The sequence below is a fragment of the Neofelis nebulosa genome, chromosome 1 (genome assembly GCF_028018385.1).
Source record: "Neofelis nebulosa isolate mNeoNeb1 chromosome 1, mNeoNeb1.pri, whole genome shotgun sequence".
Taxonomy (NCBI): Eukaryota; Metazoa; Chordata; class Mammalia; order Carnivora; family Felidae; genus Neofelis; species Neofelis nebulosa.
In genome coordinates, this window is record NC_080782.1 from 218,182,004 (window position 1) to 218,207,072 (window position 25,069).

At 45.4% G+C, this 25,069-nt stretch overlaps 1 protein-coding gene across 4 annotated transcripts in view; it reads left to right on the forward strand.

Moving 5' to 3' along the window:
• The window catches only part of GPALPP1 (GPALPP motifs containing 1), a 63,642-nt gene that overhangs the window by 31,801 nt on the left and 6,772 nt on the right, over positions 1 to 25,069 (forward strand). For 2 of the 4 annotated variants that reach the window (XR_009248806.1, XR_009248809.1), the window contains 6 exons: positions 180 to 297; positions 828 to 883; positions 3,154 to 3,356; positions 12,735 to 13,031; positions 15,197 to 15,302; positions 23,310 to 23,411. The gene's annotated coding sequence lies outside the window, so the exon portion shown is untranslated. The remainder of the gene's footprint in view (positions 1 to 179; positions 298 to 827; positions 884 to 3,153; positions 3,357 to 12,734; positions 13,032 to 15,196; positions 15,303 to 23,309; positions 23,412 to 25,069) is intronic. The other 2 variants (XR_009248813.1, XR_009248810.1) reach the window with 2 other exon arrangements.

The following is a 25,069-nucleotide window of genomic DNA, read 5'->3' on the forward strand; positions in this document are numbered from 1 at the left end:
GTTTAGACCGATGCACGGTGTAGCTGTAGCCAAAAGAACACATTTGTTTTTTTAAAGCTCGTGGAGTACTGCATGACGTAAGAGAGAAAAGAAATACAAGAAAAAAACAAAGAGGTGCTACATTTGGACAAACCCGCCGTGTGCCTACCCAGAAAACGGTTTCTTGTTCTAATTTCTAGGCCTCAAGAAAAGACAGGAGAGAAGAGGGTCTAAAGAAGAACTGAATCAATTAACTCCTGACTACAAATATTGATCGAGCTTCCCATGGTGTGTGAGACATTGGTCTAGAGATATAAAGTAAGATGTGGTCCTCAATGTCACAGTCTCACAGGAGAGACAGCACAGCTGTAATAGTGCAGGGTGGGGGGCACAGGACAGAAGTGCACGGGATACTGCGAGACCACAGAGGAGAGGCCCCCGGCCTGCTGAGAGCAAGGGAGGGGGCACCAGGGTGCCGGAGTGTGGTGTTGCTGCTGTCCTGTGTGGACCTAGGAGCGAGAGAGGCCAGTGTGAAAGGCAGGAGGCGTGGAGGGGAGGGGAGGGGAGAGTAACTCAGAGAAAATAATCCGGCAGAAAGGCTGGAGTGAAAGGGTGATGTATGGGACTGGCTTTGAAGAAACAGGAAGAGGAATCCCATGTCCTCCAAAGCAGAGAAAAGGAAATGAGGGTGGTTATGGATATATATATATATATCTAAGTTTTTAGGTAAAAGTTAAAAAGCTCAAGGAGATTATACCTAGCATACTCGATTTGCTGAGGGAGAAGTTTTCTGACCTTTTGGGGTGTTGGGAATCTGATGAACACTGTGGATATTTCACTTCTCACAGATTTTGACACAGAACTTCTGTGAACCAGCCTCTTGAATCCCTACCGTGGACTCCGGGTGAGAACCTGCCATCTACCCAGATGAGACAGGCCGTTGGCTGGGAGGAAGGGGCCAGAGCCTGGGAGGTTTGGAACGAACACCGAGGGGCAAGTGAGAGGTACCTAAACAGAGAGGAGCAGAAAGCGAGATGGGCAGTAACATTGGTCCAGGCTGCGCTCTGGGCCTCCGAGAAGTGCAAGGAAGGTCCATGAGAGAATACTTGGTCAACAGACACAGATTCCCGACGGGGTGGCCAAGAAGAGGCTGACAAACTGGGAGGGAGGGCTACACGAAGCTAAAAGGGAGGAGACCTCACACTATGCAAAAACCCTTTGAGAATCCAGAGCACACACTCCCCTGTCGGAGGTGGGCATACCAATGAGCTGTTTGGATCTGTCATAATGGTCCCAACCTCTTTGCCCTTCATGGCCCCGTTGGTGCCTCCTCTGTAATTTCCTTTGCCACCTGCTCTTCCCCTCCACAGACCAACATTCTCAAGGCTCTCCCATTTTTAAAAATAAAACAGTAACAATGAAGCTTTCTTGGTTGGACAAAGTTGGGAATGGGGTTAAAGCTCATCTGTCATAGAAAGTTCTGAAACAGACACAAATACAAAGAAGGCATTTCAAGTCAGTGAGAAGGAAAATAGATTACTCAGTAAGTGATGTTGAGACTCCTGGGTAGACATGTAGGGGGAGAATTGGGTTAGATCTCTGTCTCTCACTGTAGATCAAAACAAATTCCAGACAGATCACATATTTTATGATGTCAAAAAAATGAAACCATAAAAGTACTGGGAGAAAATGTGAGAGAACTTACTTTTATAATCTCAGAATTGGATTGCCAAAAAATAAGTTAACACCCAGAAGCCTTAAAATAAAGCGTTGATAAATTGAACAATATTAAAAAAAAATTCTGTGTAGAAAGCAGTCAAAAGACATATGAATATTTGCAACTCACATCATAGACAAAAGCATAATTTCCTTAGCATTTGAATAACGGACAGAAGTCGATAAGAAACTCAACAATGGGGCACCTGGGTGGCTCAGTCAGTTAAGCATTGGACTTCAGCTCGGTCATGATCTCATGGTTCGTGAGTTCGAGCCCCACTTCTCTCTCTCCCTCTCTGCCCCTCATGGGATTCTCTCTCTCTCCATCTCTCTCTCTGCCCCTTGCTCACTTGCACCCTCTCTCTCAAAAAAAAGTAATTCAACAACAACAAAAAATCAACAAGCCAACAGATAAATGGGCAACAAATATGAACACAATTCATAGAAATAAAATAGTTTAAGCTTAAATATATGAAGAGAAACTCAACCTTGCTCATAAAAAAATGCAAATTAAAACTACGGTAAGAAGTCGCTTTTCAATTAATAGATTCCCAAAAGTAAAAAATATTAAAATACCCCGTTGGCAAGAGTGGTAGGAAATGTGTTCTCCACATTGCTAGAAGGATGTAAAGTGGTGTGGCCTTTTTGACAACTTGTGAATATTCATAAAAATTACATACAACAGAGGGACACAGTCGGTTAAGTGTCTGACTCTTGATTTCTGCTCAGGTCATGATCTCATGGTTCCTGAGATTGATCCCCAAATAGGGCTCTGCACCGTCAGTGCTTGAGATTCTCTCTCTCCCTCACTCTCTGCCCCTCCTCTGCTTGCTCTCTAAATAAATAAATGAACATTAAAATTAAAAAAAAAAATTTTTTTTAATGTTTATTTTTGAGAGCATAACAGAGCATGAGCAGGGAAGGAGCAGAGAGAGAGGGAGACACAGAATCCGAAACAGGCTCCAGGCTCTGAGTTGTCAGCACAGAGCCAGATGCGGGGCTCAAACCCACAAACTGAGACCATGACCTGAGCCATAGACGCTTAACCGACTGAACCACCCAGGTGCCCCAGAAACCCATATCCTTTTACTTCTGTGACCCTATTCCCTAGCTTTGTCTCCTACTGGTTATGCTTCATCTAAGTCACTCTATAGTATTAGGATGCAACAAAGGTCAGAAGCCCAATTCAAATTAAGAGGCGTTTGTGGGAGAAACTCCCCATCATTCAGAAGTAAACACAGAGCTCAGGAAGGGTGAGGGTGCCTGCAATCAGCGTCTCCAGCCCTGCGGACTCTTTCTTTTCTAAGTCTGCTCCCCTATGAGTTCCTGTGTCATCAACCTCAGGCCCCACAGGCTGATCTTCTCCATGTGGAAAAGAGCGTGGCCGTTAACAGTTTTGAATTGGACATCTCACAGCTTTAGCCACACCAAGAACACTGCCTCCTTCTTTCATTTCAGCACGCAAATTGCCAGGGAGGACAAACTGGCTCTCCCCCATCTCCACTCCAGGCCCTGGCTACTGGAGCAGTTCATCACGGCTGGTGCCATGCTCTAGGCTGCGGCTGTGACTCACGTCAACCGCCTCCTCTCCCGTGACCCACAGATGTCACACGAAGGGAGATGGCCTGCGGGACCGTGCTGCAGAAATTGCCTGCTGGCAGGTGAGCATCTCAGGCAGCATCTCCTCCATATAAGCTTCCCAGGTCCACCTCTTGAAAGGCTTTGAGCTGTGCAAAACCTCAGTGCCCCCCGTGCATCAACACCTCCAGAAACTGACCCCAAGTGTGCTCCAAGATGGGGCGTCGGAGACCTAGTATGCTTGCTACATTTGGAAAGATGATTGTATTCTCCTGGGGTTCACCAACAGACCTGCCTGCTTAGCCAGACAGAAGGTCTTTGTGTCTTAAGGGTGGACAGGAGACAAAGGAGAAGGCTTGCCTTCCTGGTTGAAGGTTGTTTGAGCTTCGAGGGAGAGTGAGCCCTCATATTTGGATCCTGATATTGAAAGCTCAGGATCTGGGCCTTCTGATGGTCTTTACTGGGGGGGTGAAGGGTGAAGGGTGACTCAGCTATCTACCCTCTCCTTGGGGACAGGGAAAACTGAGTACTCCCCACCCTGTCCCCAGGCCAGGGTATATGAATGCTAGAGCTGGGTATTGAAATTAAAAGAAAAAATTTTTTTAATGTTTACTTATTTTTGACACAAAGAGAGCATGAGCAGGGGAGGGGCAGAGAGAGAGAGGGGGACGGGGATCCCAAGTGAGCTCCGCACTGACAGCAGCGAGCCGGACGCGAGTTTCAAACTCACGAACCGCGAGATTATGACCTGAGCGGAAGTCGGTGGCTCAACTGACTGAGCCACCCAGGAGCCCCTGAAATTTAAAAATGTTTTATCTCCTAAAAAATAATAATTTCTAGGGAGGACTCAGGCTTGGCTTGGGTCAGCAGCCCACCCCTGGATCAATGAGCTGTAGCTGGAATGGAGGAGACACTTCTGTTCTAATCTGTGTTAGGTGCTCACTAGGCTGGATTGGTTTGAGGATGTCAATTCAAAATAACATGGGAGCTTCTTCAATAAACATGCGGTGGGGGGGGGGGGCAGTTGTAGAAAAAGGATGAATGTTGAACAGTCAGTCCCATATGTCCACTACAGGCCTTCACAGGTGTCTTTTTGTCTACTTCCCCCTTAAATACAGTTGTTCCTCATAGTTGTCCTCTCTTCCCATTCTGCTTATTCTCCTATGATTTTGCTTTTTGTCTAGATACCCATGACCCTCAAAGCTAAATCTCCAGGCAGACTGCTTTCTTTAATTCAAGATCCCCTGCTTGCTGGACATATCCATGGGATGCTCCTAGGCCCTACATGACCAAATAGAATTCATTATTGGCTTTAAATTGAAATATGCTTGTAGAAGCAAAGAATATCTCTGGGAGAATACACAAGAGACCAGTAGGTGTAGCTTCCATGCTCCGACCTGTCCTAGATTCCCTCTTTTTTTTTTTTTTTTTTTGAAAGAGAGAGAGAGCAGAAGAAAGGGAGAGAGAGAACCCCAAGCAGGCTCCTCACTGTCAGCATAGAGTCTGATGCAGGGCTCGAATTCACAAACTGTGAGATCATGACCTGAGTGGAAATGAAGAGTTGGACACTTAACTGACTGAGCCACCCAGGGACCCCTAGATTCCCTCTTTCTGTGAACAGGCACCGCCATCAATGAAGTCTCCCAATCCAGACCCCCGGAGTCGTTCTTGAACTTAGTTATGAACACAACACCATTAGAACAACCTTTGTAATTCATAAATTGGATGATGTTTCTCCCCTACTTAAAGTCTTTCAATGACTCCATAGCCTTCAGACTCAAGTGCCCTGTCTTCGGACTAGCTCACGAAGCCTCTGCTGCAGGTGCGGGTATGTCTGTGCCTCCCTCCCAGCCTCTTTTTGTGCATCTCTGCTCACTCACACACCCCACCTTCTGCCCAGGGAACAACCTGGTCCTTCCAAGAGGTGCCTACCATCTGTGTTTTGGGTGCCCATAACTCAGCCAATGGTGCTGTGCTGGATTGACTCTACTACTGACACCTTCTCAGGTTTTCCCACCAGCACTGTCTTTGTACCTGCTTCTGACCACAGAGTAGCAAGCAGATGAGCCCAGATAAAGGTGGGTGTTACTACATTTTGTACTCCAGTTTATTTTGAAGACAGAATCCCCTGCTTAATGGAATACTGTCCTTATTTCATCCTTCATCTTTGAGGGACCGGTTCTTTGAACACCCAGCTCAAAAAGGCGCTCCAGTTTCACAGCTTCCCCGGCTTCCCCAGCTGGTGGGTCCCTCCCTCTGTCATGGTCCCATTTGCTTTTTTTTTTTTTTTTTAATTTTTTTTTTTAACGTTTATTTATTTTTGAGACAGAGAGAGACAGAGCATGAACGGGGGAGGGGCAGAGAGAGAGGGAGACACAGAATCGGAAGCAGGCTCCAGGCTCTGAGCCATCAGCCCAGAGCCTGACGCGGGGCTCGAACTCACGGACCGCAAGATGGTGACCTGAGTTGAAGTCGGACGCTTAACCGACTGAGCCACCCAGGCGCCCCCCATTTGCTTTTTTATTACCGGGAGCTATTCACCTGTTTTGCCTCTTCCCCACACCACACGGTGAACTCTGTGAAGGCAATATCCTCTTCTTTCTTAGTACTATTTCTAGGGCCTAGCCAAAACGTAATGGATACCCTGTAACTTTGTGAGAAGGAAGGAGAGAAGGATGGATACGTGAATCCAGGGAGAAAGACAATTTTTCCTTCCTAGATACTAACAGGAAAACATTGGGGGGTGACGGGGGTGGGGGGAGCGGTTCCTACAGGATAAGATAGAGCTAGAAATGTTAGAGATGCCACAAGGAGGCACTAGAATTCCACCTGGGCTCCCTCTGTCAAGAAAAGCCAGCTCCAATGACAATGTCTTGACCTGGACTGGTGCCTTGTAACAGATGCCTGCCTGGTTGAGCCAAAATGGTCCAAGAGAGCTGATTCGAAATGAGGAGCATGGGGGAAATCAACACAAGAAGGCTACAGCGCTGTCATGGCAGAGAGATGAATTGGTCACTCTAAAGGGACTCTAATGTGGAAGAATTCCCCCTCCACCTCTGGCCAACATCCCCTCTGCCCCCAGGGAGCCAGATCCAGACAAGAGCGTATTGTTCCCTTACCCCAGTTTTCCTCCTCCACTAATTAAGCAAAATGCTCAGGCTCATAATATAGGGATATCTTTCTACTGCCACAATAGGTCCCCATTGAATCCTTTCTTCCTCATTCAATGATAGATTGCAACTGTCGCAAATATTATTACCATTTCCCCCTTTCCTTCCCAAGAGGTCACTGAAACTTTCATCTCAGACCTTCGGACCCTAGATTTCTGTGTAGGCTGGCGAGAGAGGAAAAAAAAAAAAATCCTTTGAAATTTCACATATATCTAACTCCTGCAAGGGACTGGGAAATGTAACCATGGAAACCAGAGCATGCCTGTAACCATGGAGACCCATTTAAACCAGCTGGGCCATTACCGTCTAGAAGCTGGTGGGGCTTGGCTGTTAGAAGAATAGTTAATATGGTCGAGTGATTTCAATTGTTTAGGTGAGAATTTTACAGATATTTTAAGCAATTTCTAGGTAGTGCCAATACTTTAAAATGTTCGAGAAAAAGCCTCTGTTAGACTAATTTCTAAAGGATCCTCCAAATGTCTTCTCCGCCCTCTTACCACACCTCCAGAGCCATCGCTTAATCAGACATTCATTCAGCAAACACATGCTAATCACCATGGTGTGCTGGGCACTCTGCTGGATCCCACCATATATGTATCCCAGATAATATACTCTGTCTGTTCCATCAGCTTTAATGCTGAGCCAAGTCCTTGAATAAAGGGTCTATTTATCAAAAGCCTTCTTTACCACAATGCATCAGAATTTGGCTTTGTGGGAAGGCTGGGTGGCTCAGTCAGTTAAGCACCAGAGTTCAGCTCAGGTCATGATCTCAAGGTTCGTGGGTTTGAACCCCGCATCAGGCTCTCTGCTTTCAGTGCTGAGCGCACTTCCTATCCTCTCTGTCCCTTGCTCGCTTTCTCTCTCTCAAAAATAAATGAACATTGGGCGCCTGGGTGGCCCAGTCGGTTAAGTGTCTGACCTCGGCTCAGGTCATGACCTCACAGTTCGTGAGTTTGAGCCCTGCGTTGGGCTGTCTGCTGTCAGCACGGACCCCACTTCTGACCGATCCTCTGTTCCCCCCTCTCTCTGCCCCTTCCCCACTTGCCCTCCCCCATAAATAAATAAACAAACAAACAAGCATTGTGTTTCCAGTGAGATGTGAACTAGCCTTTTGTCACTTGGAGGAAACTTCCACTAGCCATTGTCACAGAAGTGCTTCACAAAGCCAGATCCTTCTGTCTGTCCTATGTCTTTTGTTCTTGCCCTGTACCACAGATAACCCCATCGCTGCCTGGCAACCACAGCTTCTAGAGCCTGGTGACAGTTTGGTTTGTGAGCTGCTTCGTGGTGTGTTTTGTACCCCATTGTGGTTAAAAGACAGAGCTGGAGTCAAATCACTTGTTCCTGCCAGCTTACCGGTGTGTGACCCTAGGCAAGTCACTGGAATTCTCTAAACCTCAAGTGTCCTCTCTAGGAACAGAAAACAAAGCCTGTCCCTTTAGGTTGTTTGGGGACAAGGTCACACAGGCTAACAGTCTTATCTCCTGGTCTTAGCTGCATCCCCCAGTGTCACTCAGCAAACTTTTAAACTTTCACGTTCTTCGGTCCCTATTTTACTCAACAGCCGGTCCACATCTTTACAACCTCCAACCGTGCACCAGAGACCTTTTGGCTCAGCAGATAGCGATGGTGACAATGACAGCAGTAACAACAGCTGTTACACGCCGCCTGTTGTACACCTGTTCCAAGCCCTTCGCATATTGTAACCCATTTGATTCTCACAGCAATCCATTGCGGATTCTTGTCCTATCCGTTAGGCAGATGAGGAAACTGAGGCACATGGTGTTTGGGCGTTTGTTTCTCAGGGTCATAAGCTAGTGAACGGCAGGAAGAGAACGTGAACTCCAGCCGTGCCTCCGGAGTCTGCCCTCTCCACCATTATGTGGTAGCTGCCCTCTCTCCAGTGACTGTGTCAGGCCCTGGCTCACTGGGGATAGAGTCCATGGGCGCAGACCTCAGATGTCTCCTGTTCAACCCCTGCACTCGCCACACTACCCACATCTTCCTCAGCACCTGTCCCGACAGCCTTCCTCAATGTTTCTGAGGAAAGGATCAGCCTTCCTCTAATCGTCCACCTGCCCCGCCTCAAGTTCCTTGCTCCCCTGATTATTCCCCTTTTCCTGACCCCCAATCCTTCCTCTCATCTGGCGCTTGCCTCTCAGTGGGTGGGTGAGTCCAAGGCTCTCTTATCTTATTAACAAAAAAAGAAAATGTGTCTCTCTCTGCTTGTCATCCTCTCCTTATACAGCCAAGCTCCTGGAAAGTTTCTACCTCGTCTAGGCTTCCTGACTCAACGCTCTACTGAAACTGCTCTCCCAGTGGCCCCTCAAACTTCTAGAATAAAGCACCTTGTTAAGGTGCTGATCCTGTTCATCCCTTGTTATATTCCTTACATCTGGAGGTCTTTAACCTCTGTCACCTCTCTCTGGGGACTGTCCATGTCATGTCTGTATATTTAGCCATAACTTTTTCTGAATCTCAGAGCAGTTAATGAAAATGAAGATGGATCATTGTGACCTAGAGGATCCTCAGGCTCCTCATGGTCGACGGCCCACTGCCATCCACCCAGGAGGCCATCCCCAAAATGGAAGTCATCCTCCAGTCCTCTCCTTTCACCCATCTCACCAGCACCTCTTACATGTATATCTTAAATATCTCTTCTTTCTGTTCCTCGTCTCATCCCCTCCACCATTGCCTTGGGCCGGGTCCCCATCCTTCGCCACCATATTAAAGTCACCTCCCTACCTTATGCCTCAAGTATAATGATATCAGCAAGGTCTTTCTAATATCAATCCATTGCTCAAAGTTCCTCAAGGATCCTCAATGACAACGTAATGAAAACGAATTCCTTATGCCTAACAAGGGAGGCCCTTCGCGACCCTGCCTCTCTCCAGGCTCATTGGTTGTCTGTCTACGCCCCTAACCTCTGCCTTTCTAGTTCTGTGGCTACAATGCTGAACTCCAAATGTAGTAATGGCTCCAGGCATTTCACGCACACTTCCTTGCTTGGCGCATTCCACCCCTTCTTTCTAGAACTGCTTTCTCAATTTGTTTATCACCACCATCAACATGAGAAAGCACCTGCCAAATGCTGTCAATAACTGAACAAAAAGAGTTGACCATGCAGCAGACTAGCGCCACAGGGATGCATTAGTACAGACACCCATGTGTATGACCTAACCCAGTGGCACAGAGACATCCCCAATTCACACACCAGGTGACAGGTTGTGCTCGGTGATTTCTAGGGTCTCTTCAAATTCTGACATTCTGTGAACAAAGGCATGAAACCAAGACATCCAGTCAAATCAACCACCACACGAGCACCTATTATGTGCAAGTTGTTTCACTAAATGCTATCATAAGTGGGTAAGAATAAACCCCGGTATTTAGATCAAAGATAAATCTAATTAAAGGCCATTTACATGTGAGATCGGGGTGGTCAAACAGGGAAAGACAAAGGAGGGAGCTCATTCCAGTGTTCGGCTAACACTTGTTAGGGCCCAGCTCCACCAGGTTCCATGTCAGGAGCTGGGGCATAACAACAAAACCATGTGCTTGCTGCCCTCAGTGCCTGGCCTGGTGAGGCAGACAGACATCCAGCCATCAAACGCAAAAGGCAGGGGGTAAATGGTGTGATTGCTTCTTCCTAGAGAGAGAGAGAGAACACAGGATGGGACATAGACCGGAAATAAATTTCTCAGGCGTGGCATTTGGTATGGCTCTTAAGGGGCTAATGAGTTTTTTCAAGTAGGGAAGGGAGAGTTCCACAGCGAGAGAACAGAATGAACAGAAGAAGCACATAGAGTTCGCAGCTGTGGCGCCTTGGAAACCATTGATTTTCTCCAGGACGCGCACAGCAACAGCTGAGCAACTTGCTCCAAACTCCAGGGGCTCCTCCTCCGGGGCCCAAGTGGAGGGGTAGCGTGTAGTCCTGTGTGGCTGGAGAACACAACATTGGTTGCAAAGCAGGGAAATATAGCAGGGTCACAAAAAAGCCAACACAAATTTCTCGGTATGCAGAAGGAAAAGCAATTTTGAATTTAATCTCTCACTGATCTAGCCTTCCTTCTCTGCCCTACCCACACCTTTGCCAAGAACAGAAGTAACTAAGTAGCTAATACAATAATTTCACCATCCATGTAGGTAACATGTGTCTCTCAGTAGCTCACCTTGCCCTCCGCTTCTCTATCCAACAGAGCGCTGAGGGCTATGGTTTTTACAACCCCATGATGTCCAAAAAGAGTTGGGGTCTTTTTTTTTTAATTTTTTGATACATTGATTTATTTTTGAGAGACAGAGAGAGATAGAACACAAGTGAGGGAGGGGCAGAGAGAGAAGGAGACACAGAATCCGAAGCAGGCTCCAGGCTCTGAGCTGTCAGCACAGAGCCTGACACAGGGCTCGAACCCACAAACTGCAAGGTCATGACCTGAGCTGAAGTCGGACGCTCAACTGACTGAGCCACCCAGGCGCCCCAAGAGTTGGAGTCTTAAGATGCTATGATAGCACCTCTTTCACCTTGGGTGCTGCCTGCCATGCTGGCGTTTGAGGCTGAAAGTCCATGGTTACTCTGGTCTAACTTAGCCGGACCCAGCCAGCCAGCAGCACTCTCGACTCTGAGCCCCCCACACTCAGAGGTCTGGGATTTCCAATCAAGTCTGGCTTGGGTGCTCTTCCCTACACAGGTCTTCGCTGTAGAACAACCTCCTCACCACATCTTGAGCTCCTCAGCTAAACTCTACATTTCACCTGTGCCACACTGGAATCAAGGACATCTCTGGCCATTAACCCTCAGAGATCCCCTCTCCTTAAGCAAGATGAATAGTTGCACCCAGGAGCAATTCAAAATATTTACATTTCTTAAATGTTTATTTACTTATTTTGAGAGAGAGAGAGAGAGAGAGCATGAGCAGGGGAGGGGCAGAGAGAGAGGAAGAGAGAGAATCCCAAGGAGAGATGTCAACACAGAGCCGGATGCGGGGCTCGATCCCACGAACCACAAGATCATGACCTGAGCCAAAACCAAGAGTCGGACGCTCAACTGACTGAACCACACAGGCGCCCTGCAACTCAAAATATTTCAAAGCCCTTGAAGAGATATCTGCACCCTCATGTTCATAGCGTTTTTCACTACAGCCAAGATGTGGAAGGGACCCAAGTGTCCGTGGATCGATGAATGAATGAGGAAAATGTGGTATGTACATACCATGGCATGTTATTCAGCCTTTAAAAGGAAGAAGATCCTGTCAGGTGCTGCAAAATGAATAAACATTTAGGGTATCGTGCTAAGTAAGACAAATGCAAAAGGACAAATACTCTAGGTTTCTACTTACACAAGCTCTCTAGAGCAGTCAGATTCACCGAAACAGAAAGGGGCTGGAGGAAGGAGGAAAAGGGGAGTTTTCTTTAATAGATACAGAGTTTCAGATTTGCAAGACTAGTAAATTCTGGAGATCTGCTTTACAATGATGTGAGTACTTAATACTATGGAACTACACTTAAAAAGGTTAAGATACAAGGGGCACCTGGGTGGCTCAGTCGGTTAAGTGTCCGACTTCGGCTCAGGTCATGATCTCGCGGTTTGTGACTTTGAGCCCTACTTCGGGCTCTGTGCTGACACCTCAGAGCCTGGAGCCTGCTTCCAATTCTGTGTCTCCCTCTCTCTCTGCTCCTCCCATTTGCCCCTGACTCTCAATAATAAATAAATGTTAAAAAAAATTTTTTTTTAAAAAGGCTAAGATGCTAAATTTTATGTTATGTGGGTTTTTTTTTACCACAAAAAAAAACCCTGCAAATAAAAAAAACCCCAAAATATTTTTTAAAAATTTAATGTTTATTTATTTTTGCGAGAGAGACACACACAAAGCACAAATGGCGGAGGGGGCGAGAGAGAGGGAGACACAGAATCCCCAAGCAGGCTTTACCAGGAACGGTGAGATCATGACCTGAGCCAAAGTCGGATGCTTAACCAACTGAGCCATGCAGGTGCCCCCAAACCAAAACATTTTAAAAACCAGTAAAGCATAAGCACCGCACAATCCAAATGGACACTGGTGTTTACTAACCGGATCAGGCAGTCAGAATGGGCTGTGAACCACCAGGACAGCTCCACCAGCGCAGACTGGCACAGGAGCACCCTCGAAGGCCTCCGGCCCCCGCAGCTTACCTACATTCCATCTCCTGTCCAAACCCATTCCTGCCCACCCTCCTCTCCTATCTCCCGCTCCTCTTGTTCTCCTCTCCATAATTTCTCATGCCTGGGAAGACTTTTCTTTCACTTATCGCTCATAGTTTTTAGGTGCAAGGCACAGAACCAACTCTGGCAGAGTGAAGGGGCAAAGGGACTCATCAGAAGGCACTGGAGAGCCGGCAGGATCCCTGGGAGAGCCAGAACCAGGCGCCGAGGCTCTGCAGTGGGGAACAACGCTCACAACAAGGCTTTAGAAACACTGCTGTTGCTATGGACACTGGACCCCGCAGGTTCCTCCACTGACAACACTGGACACCGTATGCAGCCAAGGTCCCTGTCATCACCCAACACCAGAACACCTGCTTCTTCCAAGTACCAGCTTCCTAATCAATGTCAAGGTACATGTATATATCTGACTGGCACATGCCTCACTTATATTCAAGGGAAGCTAGGAAAGCAAGTATCTGTGATAGTCTTGTTTCTTTTTTTAAAGTTTATTTATTTATTTTGGAGAGACACAGAGCACAAGCAGGGGAGGGGCAGAGACAGAGGGGGACAGAGGATCCGAAGCGGGCCTCTGCTCTCTGACAGCAGAGAACCCAGTGCAGCGGTTGAACCCACAAACCGTGAGATCATGACCTGAGCTGAAGTCAGAGGCTTAACCAACTGAGTCACCCAGGCACCCTGTGTCTGATATTTTCTGATTCCATAGCAGGTGTGGTCTCTGGTCAAATAGAGAAAAGGGCTTCAAAGTTTGTACAGTCAGTATGACTATCATGCTATAGACTCCCCTCACATCTTATTTTCCTACTTTATGGTATTATTTGCCTCTCTGTCCTGGAAATTAGGCTTGCCAGGCTTAGCAAATAAAAATACAAGATGCCCAGTTAAATTTGAATTTCAGATAAACAAATAATTTTTTAGTGTCAGTATGTCCCGTACAGTATTTGGAACACATTTATGTTTAAAAACTTTTCGGGGCGCCTGGGTGGCTCAGTCGGTTAAGCGGCCGACTTCAGCTCAGGTCACGATCTCACTGTCCATGAGTTCGAGCCCCGCGTCGGGCTCTGGGCTGATGGCTCAGAGCCTGGAGCCTGCTTCCGATTCTGTGTCTCCCTCTCTCTCTGCCCCTCCCCCGTTCATGTTCTGTCTCTGTCTCAAAAATAAATAAAACGTTAAAAAAAAAAAATTAAAAAAAAAAAAAACTTTTCATCGTTTGCCTGAAATTTAACAGGGCAACCTGCATTTTATCTAGCAACCCTCCTTGGGGTTCTTTTCTATATGACGCTACACTTTTCTACACTATACCAGGGCCTGGTTCCTAGGTACGCTAAAGATGTTAACATGCAAAACCCATATTCAAGACAGGCCTGACTGCCTAATCCTGGTTTTAAATGCCAAAAAACGGAAATTACCCAGCCTTTCTCTTTGCACCATAACAGATTTTCATCTCCTTCAAATCAGATACATGCCTAGAACCAACTAAGGGGAAAATTATGTCCTTGGGAAAGCAAAGGAGAGAAGCACATTAATATTCTAAAAACAATCACCCTGTTGCAATAAGAAACGGTAGAGTAAGCAGTGTGGCAAGATGGGCTCTCTCAAATTCTAGGACCTCAAGTGGACGCTGACTCGCATTTAACAGGGCTTTAATAGGAGGTGAAACAATAAAGCAATGAAACTGGTCTTCATGTGCTGTGTATGGAAATGAGTCTTGTGACTCAATGATTACTGCAGCTCTCACCTCCCACGTGGCAAGGTGGATCCATTACCCAACTGTCAATTTGTTCCTTTGCTGTGAAAAGGCAAATGATTTTCAAAGCCACCGCATTTCCATTTCCATATATTATAGAAAATTACGGGACGATTTTGTAACGTTACCTAAAATCATAAATAACGCAAATAAGGAGCACAACTTTGTCAAATTCTTCTACAGCAACACACGCAAAGCTCATTCACTTGGGTCTCGCGTAAAGAAAAAATTAGACCTTCCCAAACCGATGTCAGCTTTCTCTGGGCTGCCAGCTGAACCACAGTGGGATAGTTCCAAGCCCCCCAAAAATAAATGGTGTATCTGAGGGCTGATGCACATGTTACAATATATTTTACTAGCCAGCCTGGGTCCTTGGGAAGAGAACTGATTTATGTATTTGCTTAAATTAAACCTTTTTGCGATTCCTCTATTTCGGAGTTTTTTGCACGTTGTTCCCTCCTCCTAGAACCTTCTTCCTTGCTTCTTCTAGTGAATCCCTTAGACCTCTGCCTCGGGAAAAAGTCAATTTTCTGACCCTTCAGACCGGATCAGGACTCCTCTTTATAGTTTCCCAGTTTGCTCTACCATTGTATCACAGTTTATTAGGATATAGTTCTGAGAGTTGGGGGGTAGTGTCTTATCTCCTTGTCTTCCTCAGCAATGACAGTTTTAGCTGCTCATATACCAGCCCCAGACCATTTTTCCCAGCCTCCCTTGCAGCTAGGTGTGGCCATGTGACTAGTGTCTAAGCTAATAAGAAAAGTTCACCTTCGAGTAAAGTCTCCCCTTTCCTTTTTCTCTCTCTCACAGGCTGGAAGGCAAGTAGGTGAATGGTCTTCACCTTTGCAGGGATAAAGGGATGAAAAGAACTTGAGTCTCCATCACCAAGAGCCAACAGACCAGCCCTCGACTGACGGTCAGGATTATTACTTGAGAAGTTAAACTATTTTCTTATTTAAGTCACTGTTTTGTGTCTCTTGTTAAAGCAGCTAGCTATAACCAGCAAATGCAGAGTTGAACCCAGGACCACTTGACCCCAGAGACCAAAAGCTGAACCAGCACAATATGATGTCTTTTGTTTTTTTCTTTAAATGTTTATTTAGTTTTGAAAGAGAGAGAGAAAGAGAGAGAGCACACACGCATGAGCAGGGAGGGGCATAGAGAAAGGGGGACAGAGGATCCAAAGCAGGCCCCCCGCTGACAGCAGTGAGCCCAATGCGGGGCTCAAACTCACAAACTGTGAGATCGTGACCCAAGCCAAAGTCTGCTCAACGGACTGAGCCACCCAGGCACCACAACAACATGGTGTTTTTCCACACCACCCATATACCTTATAATCATCTATCATACACCTTATGTTATATATCACAGATCACATAGTGGAACACTTTGACAGAGGTGGTTCTCACTTCCTGAATTTATATTAGATCCCAAAGTGAATAAAATATGGTACTGTATTTTTTTTTTTTATGTTTTTATTTATTTTTGAGACAGAGAGAGACAGGGCATGAGCAGGGGAGGGGCAGAGAGAGAGGGAGACACAGAATCCGAAGCAGCCTCCAGGCTCTGAGCTGTCAGCACAGAGCCCGACGCGGGGCTTGAACTCATGGACCGCGAGATCATGACCTGAGCCGAAGTCAGACGCTTAACCGACTGAGCCACCCGGGCGCCCCAAAAGATGGTACTTTAAAAGACTATAGATAAGCAATTTGGCTCCCCACATGCCAGGCAGCAGGCCATTCCTCCAGTTAGGAGAGACGGGAAAGCCAGCCACGACCAAGAGTCTTCATGTCTCTTATGGGTCAATATTGCCTAAGGCTGTCTTGTCCCTCTGCCATTAACATGAGTTGATGGCCTCAGAGGTGAAGAACCCTTACCCAGGGAGGGGACTAGTTAGCTTTCACTGCATAATTTTGAACTTAATTTTTTTTCTACGCCACACATAACTTTATGTAAATGCAAATTGTATGTGTTTTTATCATCTCTACTTTGTTTCCTCCTTCCTGTCTCTTCTTCTTCCTCCCCTCCGACACCAGACAGTCCCACAACAACTCACCCGACAACTATGTGTGCTCTCATATTTTCCTCCATGCTCACAAAATTGGAAATAGAGACTTGAAGGGCTTTTTAACTCTTTTTTTTTTTCCTTGCAAAAGTGGAATATATGTGTGGACGTTATAGACACTTTTCTGCACTGTTCTCTTCTCACTCAACAACACTTCATGGAAATCTCTCCAAGTCCGTTGATTTAGATTTAATTCAGCCTTGTCAATGCCTGGATAATAACCGATGGTGTTGTATACTATAAATTATTCAGTCACGGGCTTTGTTTCCAGCTTTTTGTCACAGCAAGGAATGCTGCAATAGCATCCATGTACATGTGTCTTTATGAACCAGTGGTTTTGCCTCTGGGATATTCCCAGGTATAGGCTTTCAAAAGATATATGAATTTTTAATTTTAATGAGTATTGTTTTCAGTTGCAATTGCTCGCTTCCCTAGAGCCATCTTTTTTTCCCCTCCCCTCCCTACAGGTCTCTTTCCCCACTTGCCTGTTATATCCTTCCTTTCTTTTATTTTCTGTAACTAAAAGGCTGACATGTTTATTTTAGGTCAAATCTAATAGGCTAAAATGTAAACTATTTGTGCTAAACTACGAAAATACAATAAGTATTATTTTTAAAATTCATCAGCATATTAAAAGGCTCAAAAGGGAGAATCCCTCCTCTGCAAGGGACAGAGTGATTAAGAATGTAGCTATAGGTATGGGCCGCCTGGGTGGCTCAGTTGGTTGGCTGAGCATCTGACTCTTGATTTTGGCTCAGTTGGTTGGTTGAACATCTGACTCTTGATTTTGGCTCAGTTGGTTGGTTGAGCATCTGACTCTTGATTTTGGCTCAGTTGGTTGGTTGAGCATCTGACTCTTGATTTTGGCTCAGGTCAAAGGCTTGAATCAGACTCCACCCTAAATGTGAAGCCTGCTTGGGATTCCCTCTCTCCCTCTCTCTCTGCCCCCCGCCCCCCCCCTTTCTCTCTCTCTCAAAATAAATAAATAAGTATAAAAAAAAAAGAATGTGGCTCTAGGTATGTAACGTGATACTCATTTTTCCCCTCTTTCTATATTTAATCAAGATACGTGTTCACAAATGCCCAAGTACTATGACAACTAAATATTATCGGTAGCAAACTACGCAATAATCTGCCAATGTTTCTTAGGTAATTCGTTATATGGGGTATTACTTTCCTAAGGCATAACCTGCCCCCCAAATCCCACTCCCAGGACTATTAATGCCTTTGACAAGTATTTGTGAAGTTACTGCTACATGCTAGGCACTGTGCTAAATCATGGGCACATAGCAGTGAATAAGATCCTACTGGGACAAGATCCCACTCTTACAGAGCTTATCTTCTAGCTGAAGAGAAAGATGTTAAACAACTAATTACACATGTGTTTGGATAATATTTGTTTAAGTTTTTATTTATTCATTTAAGTAATCTCTACACCCAATGTGGGGCTTGAACTCACAACCCCAAGATCAAGGGTCACATGCTCTTCCCATTGAGCCAGCCAGGCGCCCCTGAATAATATTTTTATTCTGATAAAATACACATAACATAAAAATTATTTAAGCCACTATATTGTGTCTCTTATTAAAGTTGCCTGTATCCAATGAATACAGATTTAAACATTTTTAAGTATACAGTTCAGTGGCATTAGGTACATCCACATAGCTGTGCAACCGTCAGCAACTTCCAGCTCCAAGTAACTCTTTTCATCTTGCAAAACTGTAACTCTGTACCCATTAACTACTAACCCCATCCCCTCCTCCCCAGCCCTAGGCAACCACTATCCTGCTTTTTGTCTCTATGAATTTGAGCGCACTCATGTAAGTGCATCATACAGTGTGTCTTTTTGTGACTGGCTTACTTCACTTATTATAATCCTGTCAAGGTTCATCTAGGTTGTAGCATGTGACAGAATTGCCGTTTTTTTTAAGGCTAAACAAATCTTATTCTCTGTACAGACCATATTGTGTTTATCTGTTCAGTAGTAGACACCTGTGTTGCTTCCACCTTTGGATACTTTTTTTTTTTTCAACGTTTTTTTTTTTTTTTTTTTTGGGGGGGACAGAGAGAGACAGAGCATGAACAGGGGAGGGGCAGAGAGAGGGAGACACAGAGAGAGGGAGACACAGAATCGGAAACAGGCTCCAGGCTCCGAGCCATCAGCCCAGAGCCTGACGCGGGGCTCGAACTCACGGACCGCGAGATCGTGACCTGGCTGAAGTCGGACGCTTAACCGACTGCGCCACCCAGGCGCCCCCACCTTTGGATACTTTTAAACTTTCTTTTCTTGTCTTCTCTTTTTAAACTTTCCTTTCCTCTCTTCTTTCCTTTCCTTTCCTTTCCTTTCCTTTCCTTTCCTTTCCTTTCCTTTCCTTTCCTTTCCCCTTTCCTTTCCTTTCCCCTTTCCTTTCCTTTCCTTTCCCCTTTCCTTTCCTTTCCCCTTTCCTTTCCTTTCCCCTTTCCTTTCCTTTCCTTTCCCCTTTCCTTTCCTTTCCCCTTTCCTTTCCTTTCCTTTCCCCTTTCCTTTCCTTTCCTTTCCTTTCCTTTCCTTTCCTTTCCTTTCCTTTCCCCTTTCCTTTCCCCTTTCCTTTCCTTTCCTTTCCTTTCTAAGAAGCTTAAGCTTCTCACCAGACTGGTAAAGACTGGAAAATTATTTCTCCCACATAACTTTCACTACTCATTCCTAGACGGAGTAAATGTGTGTGTGTGTGTGTGTGTGTGTGTGTGTGTGTGTGTGTGTGTTAATACTATTTTAAAAATATTAACCAGGGGGCACTTGGGTGGCTCAGTCAGTTAAGTGTCCAACTCTTCGTTTTGGCTCAGGTCATGATCTCACAGTTCATGAGTTTGAGCCCCACGTCAGCTCTGTGCTGATGGCTCAGAGCCTGGAGCCTGCTAAGGATTCTGTGTCTCCCTCTCTCTCTGCCCCTCCCCTGCTGTCACTCTGTCTCTCTCCATCTCTCAAAAATGAATAAACCTTAAAAGAAATAATAATAAAAGAAATAAAATAGTGAAACTGTGTTCATTGTCCCAGAGGAGGTGTGGCAGGGCAGAAAGCTTTTCCAAGGGTTTCTCTGGCTGCTGTTGCCCAAGAACCTAGGTACTTAAGGAAATAGAACCAGATAGGACTCTAGGTATCTTAACAGTCAGCTTTATGGACAGATAACAGTAAGACAAAATGGTCACCCTCTAATAACTTCTTTTCCTCCTTTTCTCCCTTCAATTACAGAAACTTACTCCTGGGGGGCCTGGGTGGCTCGGTCGGTTAGGCGTCCGACTTCAGCTCAGGTCATGATCTCACGGTTTGTGGGTTTGAGCCTCATGTCGGGCTCTGTGCTGACAGCTCAGAGCCTGGAGCCTGCTTCGGATTCTGTCTCTCTCTTCAGATTCTGTTCCTCCCCCACTCATGCTCTGTCTCTCAAAAATAAATAAATGTTTAAAAAAATTTTTTTAAAGAGAAACTTAATCCTACATCTCTATAGAACCCTTTGCAACCCCAAATTGACTGAAATTATATTTCTACCACCATGGTTGAATGTATAAATTAAATTACATTTCTTGCTCACCTAAGCTGTGGACTAGGATCTCTGCACAGTGAATGATGTAATTACGGTGCTGTTACATGCTGTCAGAGAAGGGCTATTTTCTAGCTCCAAACTCATATCCAATGAGATTCTAGGACAGGGACCTCATATGGGGGCGGGGGGGGGGGGCAGCAGATGAGCAGGGTGGGCTCCCTTAAATTTGAGCTAAGATCTCAAGGATGAACATAAAGCAACTTGACCAAGGCTATGGGCCAGGAAGTGGCGTCTTACCTTCAGTGCTTCTGGCCCACAATATTCCCGTGTCCTCTTCCTCAAAAAGCAGGCCCCACCTTTGCTTTATTACCAGGGAAACTTGTCCAGCACTCCCCCTTGCCATAACCCTATTTTCCCCATTCTTTTTTATTTTTAATGTTTATTTTTGAGAGAGAGAGAGAGAGAGAGAGAGAGAGAGAGAGAGAGAGAGAGAGAGAATGTGCAGGGGAGGGGCAGAGAGAGAGAGGGAGACACAGAATCCAAAGCAGGCTCCAGGCTCTGAGCTGGCAGCACAGAGCCTGTTGCAGGGCTCGAACCCACGAACTGCAAGATCATGACCTGAACTGAAGTCGTATACTTAACCCACTGAGCCACCAAAGCGCCCCCTAATTCTTATTAGTATTGCTGAGGCATCCGAAACTCCATGTGGACGTAGTCATTTTCTAGGAGCTTTAAATTTTTTTTTAACATTTTTATTTGTTTTTGAGACAGAGAGAGACAGAGCATGAGCAGGGGAGGGGCAGAGAGAAAGGGAGACACAGAATCCGAAGCAGGCTCCAGGCTCTGAGCTGTCAGCACAGAGCCCAACGTGGGGCCTGAACTCACGGTCTGTGAGATCATGACCTGAGCCAAAGTCGAACGCCCAACCGACTGAGCCACCCAGGCACCCCTTTAGGAGCTTTATATTGAGAATTCTCTAGACATTTTAAGATACTATCTTAGTGATCTTTGCAGCTTATCTTCTGAACATCTGAGCATTCTTCATACAGCACAGGCATTATCAGCTCACATGTGTTTTTCCTAGCAATCTTCATATTCAATCCTAACACTCTATCCCTTATCAGAGAAGCGTCATGTTGAGAAGCAAATAAAACTATTTTTCCCCACATCATTAATTACTCCATTTTTAAGCAGACACAAACACTTTTCCTCTTTGGATTTGGGAACAGCTACTATGGTGGCCAGCTGGGACTCCTGGGGGCTTTAAGAGCGTTAATCATCGCCAGGCTAAAGCTTTGTTCTTTTTTAGACTTTTCATAAGACTAAATTAAAGGTCCACTCAGATATCTTTCCCCTAGTTAGAATAGGCACAAAATTTGGTGACGAATTTCTCATATACCCACCAGTGATTCTTTTTTTCCAGTTACTTTAATTTTAGTCAATTTCTACTGAAATATAAGCAAATTATAACTTAACTATTTAGCCTAAATCTATTTTCTAGCTCCAAACTCATAACCAATTATCTATTACATCTCCCTTAAATATCTCACGGGCATCTAAAGAGGAAGAAAAGGGGCACCTGGGGGGCTCAGTCAGTTGAGCGTCCAACTTCGGCTCAGGTCATTATCTCGTGGTCGGTGAATTCCAACCCCGTGTCAGGCTCTGTGCCGACAGCTCAGAGCCTGGAGCCCACTTTGGATTCTGTGTCACTGTCTTTCTCTGCCCCTTCCCTGGTCGCCCTCAGTCTCTCTCTCTCTCTTTCAAAAATAAATAAATGTTAAAAAAAATTTTTTTTAATTAAAAGGAAACAACATTTCTACACTCAGGATTCTGACACCAAATGCGTGGGGTTTTCTCCACACCCAGAACTTTCCTAATTCTCTATGGACACCAGCTAAGTGTCCTACAACTCAATTCAGATCTGACACTCTCTATCCAGAGTGAGCCTCCGATGCCACAGGTTAAGGGCTGCCCCACAAGACTCTTCCTCCTCAGACACCAAACAAAAGTTCTAGGCTGCTGCCTGTACTTCTGACTGAGGGATTCTCCTGACCCTCTTCTCAGGTTTGATGACCGGCCAGAATGGTTTGCGGAACTCAGAGAGACATTTCACTGTTCGCTATTACTGGCTTGGTATGGAGGGATACAACCCAGGAACAGCCAAAGGGACGAGATGCATAGGACATGGTGTGGGGGAGGAATGTATGGGGGCAGAGGTTCGGGGCCCTCTCTGGGCATGCCAGCCTCTCAGTATCTCCATGTACTTACTCACCAGCCCAGAAGCTCTCCGAATCCTGTTGTTCAGGGTTTTTTGTGGAGGCCTCATTGCATTGGCGTGATTGATTCATTCTTTTTTTTTCGGGGGTGTACGGGGAGCTTTGAAAGTTCCAACCCTCTGGCAATCAGCCCCCGTCCTCTAAGTGTTATTGTGAATAACCTCCTCTCACCCTATGACTCAGGAAGCTACAAGGGTTTTAGAAGCTCTGTGCCAGGAACTGGGAGGAGAGACCAAATGTGTATTTCTTTTTATGTCACAACATCTCAAGGTAATCATGTCCCAAACTGAAGATTCGTGATCTTTCTCCCAAAATTGTTTTTAAATGTTTATTTCTTTTGAGAGAGAGAGGGAGAGCACACCAGTGGGGCAGAGAGAGGGGGAAGGAGGATCTGAAGTGGGCTCTGTGATGGGGCGCCTGGGTGGCTCAGTCGGTTAAGCGTCCTACTTCGGCTCAGGTCATGATCTTGCGGTCCGTGAGTTTGAGCCCCGCATCAGGCTCTATGCTGACAGCTCAGAGCCTGGAGCCTGTTTCAGATTCTGTATCTCCCTCTCTCTGACCCTCCCCCATTCATGCTCTGTCTCTCTCTGTCTCAAAAATAAATAAATGTTGAAAAAAAATTTTTTTTAATTGAAGTGGGCTCTGTGCTGACAGCAGAGAGCCCAATGTGGAGCCTGAAGTCATGAACCGTGAGCTCATGACCTGAGCCAAAGTCGGATGCTTAACCCACTGAGCCACCCAGGCGCCCCCTCCTTCTCCCGAAATTACTCAATATTGTCAATATCCACCCACCCACCCAGTATTATCTGGACCCTGGGAGGCATTTACACACGCCACCCTCCTGGTCTAGAATGCTTCTCCCTACTCAATACCTGATTGGCTTCCCCTCATCTTTCAGACTTCAGCTGAAATGTCACTTTGTCAAAGAAGCCTGCCCTTTCCCGATCTAAAGACCCTTTCCCAGTCTAAATGATATTCTCACATGTTCCCTACACTTCTTGATAGTACTTATCTCAGTTTTTAATAATGTTTGATGATGATTTGTTTATTCTCTGGCTCCACAGCAAGTATGAAGTTGTGAAGAAACCGTGGTTCTGACTCTTCCTATGAGTGCCCAGCACAGCACCTGCTGCTAAGTGGCCACCCTGTGTTTGCTGGAAAAATGAGTAAGTTGTCTATATATATATCTGTATTTAAAAAAAAATTTTTTTTAATGTTTATTTATTTTTGAGAGGGAGAGACAGAGCATGAGCGGGGAAGAGGCAGAGAGAGAGGGAGACACAGAATCCGAAGCAGGCTCCAGGCTCCGAGCTGTCAGCACAGAGCCCAACACGGGGCTCGAACCCACAAACCGTGAGATCATGACTTGAGCCAAAGTCAGACGCTTAGCCAACTGAGCCACCCACGTGCCCCTATACCTGTGTTTTTTAAAGTAAACTCCCCAGAAATTGTTCTCCTAGATGATAATATATGTTTCCTCCCAGAATGGTTGTGTGGTCAAATAAATTTGATAAATAACGAGTTAACGTTAAGCAGGTTTCTATACTGCAGGATTTCACAGACTCTATAACTTTTACACAACATTATGAATATAGTACTTCAGAGGGGAAATGAATATGAGGTTTCTCCAACAAGTCAAATTGTAGAACCCTTATTTCACAGACTGTCTTTCAAGATGAGTGTTCTGTGGACCATATCAGGGGAAGTTCTAGCAAACAGTAATTTAACTTAATAAATATTCTTTTTAGGGGCACCTGAGTGGCTCAGTCGGTTAAGCGTCCGACTTCAGCTCAAGTCATCATCTCGAGCCCACGTTGGGCTCTACACTGAAAGCATGGAGTCTGTTTGTGATTTCTCTCTCCCTCCCTCTCTCTCTGCCCCTCCCCAGCTTGCTCTCTCTCTCTCTCTCTTAAAAAATAAACATTAAAAAAATTTTTAGTAATAAAAATAAAATAAATATTCTCTTTAAAAAGTATAGAACTGTGAGCTCATAAATGAAGGTTGTTTTAAGTTGCTAGGTTTGTGGTAATTTGTTACATAGCAATAGAAAACTACTATATGCATGAAAAGGGAATAATAATAATACCAGAAAGCTTTCATGTCAGACATGCTGCTGGATTGCATGTGGAGCTACATCTGTCTCCACGTCAAGGTATTTTTTTTTTTAATGTTTATTTATTTTTGAGACAGAGAGAGACAGAGCATGAATGGGGGAGGGGCAGAGAGAGAGGGAAACACAGAATCGGAAGCAGGCTCCAGGCTCTGAGCCATCAGCCCAGAGCCTGACGCGGGGCTCGAACCCACAAACCATGAGATCGTGACCTGAGCTGAAGTCGGACGCTTAACCGACTGAGCCACCCAGGCGCCCCAAGGTATTTTTATATATGCAGATAATGTGGAAGATTCTGGAAGAGACTGTAATATTGCATAGTAAAGAGCTCAGTTTGGAAATTTAAGTGACCAGATTTAAATCATGACTCCACTTCTTACAAGTTGTTTGATATTCCATAAATTACGTAACATCTAGGGATATTGTGAAAAGTAAATGGAACATACATACCTATTAGAATGGCCAAAATCTGGAACATGGATAAAACCGAACATTGGCAAGGATTTGGAGCAACAAGAGCTCTCCTTCGTTGCTGGCGGAAATGCAAAATGGTACAGCCACTTTGGAAGACAGTTTGACTGTTTCTTACAAAACGAAACATATTTTTTCCCAGGCAAATCCAGTGATTGCACCTCTTGGTATCTACACAAAAGAATCGAGAATGTCTACACAAAAACCTGTACATGGATGTTTTTAGCAGCTCTATTTGTACTG